Source organism: Falco punctatus (assembly GCF_963210335.1).
Source record: "Falco punctatus genome assembly, chromosome: 6".
Lineage (NCBI taxonomy): Eukaryota > Metazoa > Chordata > Aves > Falconiformes > Falconidae > Falco > Falco punctatus.
Window position 1 is genome coordinate 38,205,093 of NC_137585.1, and position 9,024 is coordinate 38,214,116.

Here is a 9,024-nt window from a genome sequence, read left to right on the forward strand (position 1 = left end):
GTTACGTCTCCTGTGATATGCAAGGGTGTGGATCTACTTTATAATACTGGTCCAAATTGCACTAGAGTGTGAAACTGAGCAAAATGAGGCACAGGCTGAATAACCTGCAACAATAACTCTGTGGTGGCTAGGTTCAGTATGAGCATACTGGGTCAAGATGAAACACAAAGGAGCAAGGGGCACCGTCATCTTCATCACTTCCAGAAGAATAGTCAAAAGCCTTCCGAGTGCAGGGTCTGCTCCTCTTCACAGTGCTGCTGTGTATGTGTTGGGGTGAGCAATATACAGGCAGGGTGATAGGCCACTCTGACATCCCGTTTGTATTATTGCGGCTAAAAAGGCAGCAAGGTACATGTTAGGAACTCCTATGCAGTACCTGAGTTACATCACTTATAGCTGGTTATAATCCTTAAGCTGGTGATGTTTTTCTACAGGTGATGCGGAAAGAGGCCCTTCTGCCTCGTGGACCACTTGCAGAGCAGCAGTTCCCACCAGGCACCACCAGCAGCTCTATCTGGCTGGCTGTGGAGTCCTTTTCTCTGTAAGAAAAGTGGCCAGGGGGGAGGGTAAGGGAGGTACTGATCTCCTTTGAACACTCCAGGTTTTGTAGCAAGGATGGGCTCCATGTGACTCAGGAGCAGTGGTGCAGCTGGGCAGACCAGTTCTGATCAGGCAGTGAACACTTGTGGGCTGCACTGCTGCTTATAGAGGTTCCTTGTGCTGCCTGCCATCTGCTTGTTCCAGTCCAGTGCTGTCACCTTCGTGGCTCAATGAAGAGGTAATATCCATGTCATAGGCCAAAAAGCAGGCATGATGGAGCTCTGAAAGTTAACAGAGACCTCTGCATGTCACAGCTACCAAAGTGATTGCAGAGTGAACGCAGGGTGGAAACAGCAATGACAAATGGAAGCTGCAATGTCTTTGGTAACTGACATGCATCTCCATCCCTCGGAGGGGGTTTACTCCTGTCTCTGCTGTGCCCTTTTGGGTGCACTGGAGCCATGAATTCCAAGCCTTTCTCTTGGATGGAAACTGATCCCACCCAATGCCCACACAAGCGGCAAGTGCTGTTTGTCCCACTTTCTGTTCTGGCTGGCAGCTGAGTCTGTCCCAGCAGCAGCTGATGCTGCTCACCAGCATGGGTCACTGGGTATGCACTGTATCCTTCCCAAAATGCCTGGAGAGGGTCACCATGCTGAGAGGTACTGAGTCACAGGCGATCTGTGGGGGTTTCTCCTCCCAGGAGAGCAGTGTCTGAAGACAGGCTGCTGCTCAGCCGGTGCCTTGCTGGGTACCATGTGCTATTTGTAAAGCGAAGTTCTTAATACAAGAAAGGCCAGCTTGTCACTGTAATTTAAAAATCCTTTTGCCATCTAGGGAAATGTCAGCAGGCAGAAAGAAGTAATGGGAGGGTTTGACCCAGACACAAAGAAGCCGTTGTTTTCTGCCTGTCCTGGCTTTCAGTGGTGTTGAGTTGCTCAATGCTGTTCAGGAAAGCAGTTCTGGAATTTCTCTGCCTTCCATGAAGGCTGAAGACTTGTGAAGTGAAATGCCTCTCCCTGAATAAGCACCTGCCAGACTTTCATGGGAAGAGCTGGGATGCTGAAATGCAACAGGGTGAGGACTGGCGCTGAGCCCACACTGGATGTCAAGCAGAATCCTCTGGCAAAGTTGACATCTTGGTTTTGATAGCTTGGTTTCCACCTGCAGGTGTAATCGATACCCAGGTGGTGGAGTGACTAAACTTGCCTGCTGTTGCTGCTGCTGGGTTTCAGCTGCACCAAGGAGCAGGGAGGAATAGAGGGAGGGGAATGGGTGTGAGAGAAATTCCTGTCTCAAGAACCACAGAAGCATTTTCATGCCTGGGATACTTTCCTATTTGTTTTCCCCTAAGGTGGCCCCTCTCACCTTGGAGACAGTATGGCACCTGAAACCATGGGCCACATGACCATGAGGTTATTTACAGCTACAAAGTCAGGAATAGAAGACATATTTTGTAGGTCAGAATCCCGGCTGGGAGAGTCTGATGGGCTGGATGTGAAGGAGCTGGGGTGACATCCTGGCTCAGAGAGCCTGTGGTTTGGCAGAGGAGAGTGGAGGGTGTGCTGTGCTCGCATTTGGCCCACTGATCTGTTTTCTGATACATCCCACTCTTGATGGATGGCTCAAGGAGTTTCCTTCTGTGTGCAGGCTTGTTCACAGCTGATGAAAACTTGCCCAAGGCATCCTTGCCTGCCATCACCAGCCCCATAGAGAAGGGGAAGGGACATACCAGGAATGATCCAAGTCAAGGGAGGGGAGGAGTTGGAGTGACATGGTGCAGATCTGCACCCTATCCTCCACTGTTATGAAGAGCCCCAACCTTTCCTGTGCAGTAACTCTGTTTTTCCTATGCAGCCCTCATATCCCCTGGAACTCAGTAACACAGAAACCAGCAAGCATCTGTGTCCAGTTTTTTCCGTCCCTGGATTTGCCAGATTTAAGGTCCAGACCATTGAAGTAATTAGGTCTAGTTATCACAGAGAGTGTCCTCACATACCTGCTGTCTGAGCACATGGCATCTGTAAAAGGCTGGTGCCAGGCAGCCCTGCGTGTTGGACTACTCTCAAAGGTGAGTCCTGGCTGTGGAGAACCCTGCCAGATGGAATCATAAGAAAACAAGCGTCAACCTGAGCACTTCAAATGGTCAGTCTCGACAAAGAGCTCATCAGAAGGACTTCACAGGGCTCTGTGCTAACACTAGTGCTATTGAACACACTTGTCATGATCTGGAGAAGCACGTGAACAGCAAGTTAACAGTTTACTTGCGTCCCACAGTTATTCCAGAGAGGCAATATAAAGCTGATTGCAAAGGGTTGCAGAAAATCTCCTGGCACTGAGTAGCTGGGCACTCCCTGGCAGGTGAAATTCAGTGGCAGCAAATGCAAGGGAGTTCCACGAGGAAGAGAACAGCCTGGCTGTAGAGATACACCGAACGGCTGTAAGTCAGCTGCTGCCAGGAGAAAGAGATCTTGGATTCATTGCAGCCAGGCTGCTGAAAACAGTCACTCAAGGCTCTGAAGAGGTCAAAAAGCCAAACAGAAATGCTAGGAATGAGTACAGAAGAAACAAAGAACATGATTATGCCTCTGTGTACTTCATGGTCTGCTGAAAGTTTGAAAGTTGTGAGTGTTTCTAGTTACTCCTTTGAAGAGCGTAGAGGAGCACTAGTAAGAATAGAGCACATCAAGAATGATCAGAGATCAGAAGTAGGAGATAGTTTCTGAGCAAGCACAGAGTACTAATCTTGGAAGAGAGATGCCTGAAAGGAAATAAAAAATGGTATGGAGAATGTTAACAGAGAACTAACATTCATGCAGTCACATATCACAAAAACTAATGGCACGTGATAAAATGGTTAGGCAACAGGTTTAAAACAAACAAGCTATGGACTTTTCCACGTAGGCATCAAGGAATAATGGAACTCTTTACAACAGACATGAATGGGTTGGGCACATCTGTTTCCTTTGGTGACTGTTGGACACAGCAGCACAGATGCTACCGTTTGCATCAGAAGTGTCCTAAACAGCAGGCTGATGGAAGGTGAGCAGGTGTACTGGGATGTATTTTGTTTCCTCTGTTTCTTATAGTTTTTTCCCTAATACCTGGTGACTGCTAGAGAAGAGATACCGGTTCCTCAGTCTAAGCTAGTACATTTTTAGTAAAAATATTTTTTTTGTTTTGGGTTTTGATTTGTTGGTTTTTTGGTTTTTTTTTTTACTACAGTCATTTCCCAAATTATTATCTGACAGCTGGTAAGATATTACAGGAGAAATGGAAAGTGAACTAATGAGCTGGAGAAGACCACAAACTTCCAGATGAAGAGCCGACATCTCTTACAGACATTCCTAATGTTCTTTGCACTGGCGCACTGGCCTGCTAGGCCATGCCATAAACAAGAAATAGGGACTTTTCAGTGAAAGTAAGCAGAGGCTGTGGTCATGTTTTTAAATTGAGAAAAGCACTATTAGCTTTGCCAGGGCAGTAGATGTCCTTAGACATTTAGAAGACAGAAGAGAGACATATTCTTCCCTTGCTGGATGAGCAGTAAATGCGCTCTGGCTGTCTGATCCAAACAGTTCCACCTGTCCAAGCAGGAAATGCCAAGTTCCATATCAGCAATGAAATTATATGCAACTGTGAGTAGAAAGAACATTTGCAGAAATAACTGAGAGTAAAATTTGTCCACAGGGATGCTGGTCTTTCCAGCTTGCACAGATTCATTGCTTGGGGCCAAATTTCAATTGAGGAGAATAATTTTTCTTGAATAAGCTGGAAGGAGGTAAAAACTGTCCACAGACAATCTTTGCAGAGGAAAAGATGACAAGCTACAAGTCCAGGGCTGTGGGGCACTCGTAAGAGAAACATGTTGGTTGTGGCTTAGCACAGTTTCAACCAGCAAGCTGTCCTGGCCACTGCCTCTCTGGGGGTGTTTCACAATATAAGATCCTGTCACAGCTCTGGGAGGGGGAGAAACTACTTTTTGCAAACAAAACTATGGTTTGGTCTGTTTGCTCTTTCCATTTCAAATGCCTTGATTGCTGATGTCTGCCATGTCATTTAATGTCCAACCTCTACTCAGAGACTACAGCTTTTAACATGATACGCATCCTGAACCATTTCAGCTGTGGTTCCGCTTTTTTTTTTTTCCTGTTCTGTTTTGCCCAGCTTCTGACTCCACCTTCTCTGCCTGCCCACCCTCCTCCCTCGATAGACAATGTTTTTCCATTTGATTTTATGAGACAAATGCAAGGCATTCTCAACCCCTCCCCCAGGCCTGGAGAAGAAAAGTCCACATCTGGAGGCCATTCACAGCTGGAAGATCTCTTCTGACATTCCTTGCTTTGAAATCTAGCCCTCGAAACTTTCTGTCTAAATACTCTGTGCAAGCATGACAAAAAGAGGCTTTGTGAGGGGAGTCTGTGAAGAAGCCTTCGACCCCCACATCCTTTTGCAAGTCGCAGACCTCAAGGGTACAGACTTTCTTCCTCACAAGGCAATTGTTATTTGGGTTTAGGGCTTCCTAGGTTTGAGGTCTCCAAAAACCCACTTTGAAAGCAATTCAGAAAGGGAACTTAATTCTTCTGAGGTGTCCAACATACCCAGGAACAGCTAAATGAAGCTGTCTGAAGCACTAAGTTCCAACATCCACAACTGATTTTGTCCAAACTGTCCAGCTGGTGGCCTGTGGGCTGCATTTTGTCTGTAGAGCAGTTCACCCAGGCTCCTAGTGACTTTTCCACCACCAAAGAATAAAATTAGCTCTCTTGCATCCTCCTCGTCCACTTAGAGCAAATTGCTGTAACCTGACCCCAGCTTGCCAGGGAGGTAGATAATTTGTAATTTATATTAAATACCTGGGAACAGAGATTTATTTGTTATCTCTGTTTGATTGGCCTGTATATGCTTTCTTCTATGACTGCATTACTGAGTACTTTACAATGCTAGCAACCACACTCATCCTTGTTGTAAATGCCCCTGTTGCGACTAACAGGACAAAGATCCTTGAGCTGCTGCTCTGGTATTTAAGGCCTGGCACAGAGGAAACAGGTGTGTCTTTTACCTAAAAAAAAGTGAAGAGGGTGTCCAGTTTGTTTCCGAATGGGATTCTGTCTGCTTTTATGTTCTGAATAACAGCCAGCAGCTCCCTACACCCCATAACACGTCCCTTTCCTGGGGAAGTTCACCGGTATGGCTGTGCAACAGCCTTGGGTGTTTCACTGTGTTGGGTCTCTGGGACCCAAACAGGTCCCGCTCCCTTAACTTCTGGCATCACACCAAGGTGCTGTTGCACTCATATTGTATGCCATCTGCCTTGATGTTCCTTCTTGCACTGCAAATCAGAGCAGACTAGAGAGGCTATATTCTTCTACATTAGTATAATTTGGGAACCGTTCATGGTTGGCTGTTGAATTTTTACTCTTAAATAAATGAGCCTTATTCTGAGAAGAAAAGATGTCTGTGTATTTACATGAACTCAGGTGAGGGAAAATATTATAAAAGAGCTGTATCAATTTTCTAGTTCTCAGCCGCTGAGAGATTAAAGGCATCCATTCACCTTTTCACAAGTTAACTACCACAGGATATGATTTATGCTGCCCTGTTTCACTTCATACTACTACATGCAATGTTCAGCTCATGTGTCTTAGCTCAGGGGGTACTAATAAACCGCTGAACAAGTGAATTAAACCATGACACATTTTCTAGGGACTTGTCTGACTCAATTTAGCTTTCTAGGCTGCCCCATGTAATGTAATGTAATATAATCGTCTGCAGGTATCTGGGCCATATTCAGTCTACATGCTACCTCTGTTTGACTCACAGGTTGTTATACTATTTCCCTGAGAAGACTGCTGAGAGAACAAGGGGTTAAGAGCTCTGGGGAATAAGTGACTTTTTTCTCTTTATCAAGCTAGAATTGTTCTTTGTGTGATATAATCACCAGAACATCTGGAATAGACATGTATTTGGGGTAATACGGCTGCTTGTGCCGAGAGCTGAAGTGTCCCTAAGGCTTCATATACCCAAAGGAACACCTTTGTAGCACTAGGATTAAATTTGCACTGGTATGAAAGACAAAAGCACAATGCTGAGTAGTCTTACTTATTCTTCCCTTATTCTTAATTACCTTATCCTAACAGTTTGAGGAAACAAACCAAACCATATTATTACTATTTATTATTACGGTTATCTGCTCTATGGCAATGCTGAGAAGCTAGGGCCCCAACGTGCTAGGTGCTGGTCAGAAATATGAGCCACCACTGTCCTTAGAGGTAAATGTGATGCTGAAAAGCAATAATGATCACTAGTGTGGTCATCACAGAGATCTGGGTCCCTGTTTCAGAGTGTAAGGGCTGGCCTGTAAGGAATTCATTTTCTTTTCATGCGCTCTTTAGTTTGGATACTTTGGGCAATAATTCTAGACATGTGATGCTGACATTCCAACCTCGGTTATTCTGTTGCTGGTGACCACATAGCTGTCATTGGGAGCAGCGAGACCTGCCTCTGGAGGCAACCAGTCCTGTCACACTGAGATTGTAGACTCTTCACCTGCTGTGGGCAGCTGGAGATGGTCACAGCTGCTGCTCCCTTAGACTGCTCTGGAATTGTGGTTTCTTATCACTTTTGAAAATCTAGCTCTTGGTCCCAGCATTGCAAGCAGTGAGCATCCTTTTGACAGGGGGGGGTAAACCAGGGCAGGGCAGAGCTGGGACTGGCAGTTCTGAAAAGCTGGTCTTGCACACATAGCAATGAAACTTTGTCCTGGAAGGATGGTGGCAAGTTGAATATGCTGCTTAAGGGAGAAGATCCAAAAGAAAATAGCTGAAGTAATGGAAAGAGTTTGAGTGAAAGGAAATTTTCTGTTGAATCTCAGGAAATCTTTACTAGTAACTGACTCTTGTTGGTGTGTAGAATAGCTTCCCAAGGGAAACCCAGTAATGGAAGCCTAGCTTATCAGTTCTGGTCTCCAAAACTGGACTGGACACAGGAGAACACACTGCAGGCTAGGAAATGAACTTGCTTTGGTTGGGACAAAGACTATGGATGTGACCCTGCACCACAAAAACCCTATGTGAGTGTTGCCAGTGACCTCAGGGAACACAGCCTCCTAAACAGTAATCCAGTGCTGATTTTCCATCTCTCTTCTACACTCGAAGGTGTTTCTTGTCAGCGCAGTGGGGTGGCAGAGTCATCAGGATATCCAAAACCATGCCTTTTCATTCAGTTCTGCTGTTTGACCACTTCAGGCAGCTGTTAAGGAAAGGTTCAAGAGTCTCTGAGATGCACAGCACATTAGGAGGAGAGAGCCAGATCTACTTCTCACCAGCAGGGATGGGAGGAAGCACATCCATACTGTCCATGTGGCCTGTGAAACTCTGGTTATTTAATTGAAACTCGCCCTGGCCTCTGATCTGGCAGAGGCAGGGAAAGGAGAAGGACTATGTGCCTTTCTACCACTCTTGGTCTTCCTTCACTAGTGCCTTTTGCTCCTCTAGGACTCCTCTGCCCAGTAGCCCTTACAGCAGAAGCAGGTGATACTTTTTTGCTCTCTCATGCTGATGACTGGTCCCAGTGGATATATCTCTGTCTCTTGCCAGGTGCATCCCCAAGGAGCCATCTTCCTAGCGCTCTTTACAGTCCTTCCTGGTGTTCCGCAGTTATGCTAAAGTGCATTAATGCTGGGGTGCACAGGGCATCGTGAAAAGGGTGGAGGCAAATAACTGTGGTTTTAGAAGTAAATAATTTAAGCAACAATAAACTCTCCACCCAGGTAATCACAGTGAACAAACATTCTGCATGTCAAAGGTGCCTCTAGAGATAAGGGTTAGCACAATGTCTCCTGCTTTCTTAGCTTTATCAAGCTCTCGGCACTTAATGCCACCTAGCTCTCTGCTGAAGGCAAAGTCTTGTCCCTGTAAGCAGCAGTGCCCCAGCAGAATTTACCAGTAATTTTTCAGATGGAAGTCTTTGTGCTGACAATAAGCTCCCAGTGTGGCAGGTGTGGTGATTTCCAAGGGGACTGGATCTTACCCCTAAAACTTTGCCCTCAACTCAAGAGAGTTCAGTATTTCTCTGGGGTAAGAGAGGTCAAATATGGAGGAAAAACTCATTTTGATGGCTGGCAAATTCAGCTTCATAGTTGCAAACTGCACTCGTGCAAAGCAGGTTGAGGCTTTTATTTTTATTTTTTCTTTTTGAATTACCCATACAAATACTGCTTCCTGGAGAAAATCTCTGTTTCTTCAGCTACCCAGCCAAGGGGAGCTCTACAAAAGAAGTCCTGGAGATTGCTGCTGAAGATTTGGCCTCGTGACCTTCCTGCTGTACATTGACAGGCCATTACCGTGTTGTGATGGCTGCCTAGCAAGGTGGTGACAACTGTGCTGAGGCACACGGTGACAGCTGTGTCACACCAGGGGCTGGTGAGGCCAAAACTCTGTAATACTTGTTTTGCAACAGTGCAGTGCTTGCATCAGTGTATCC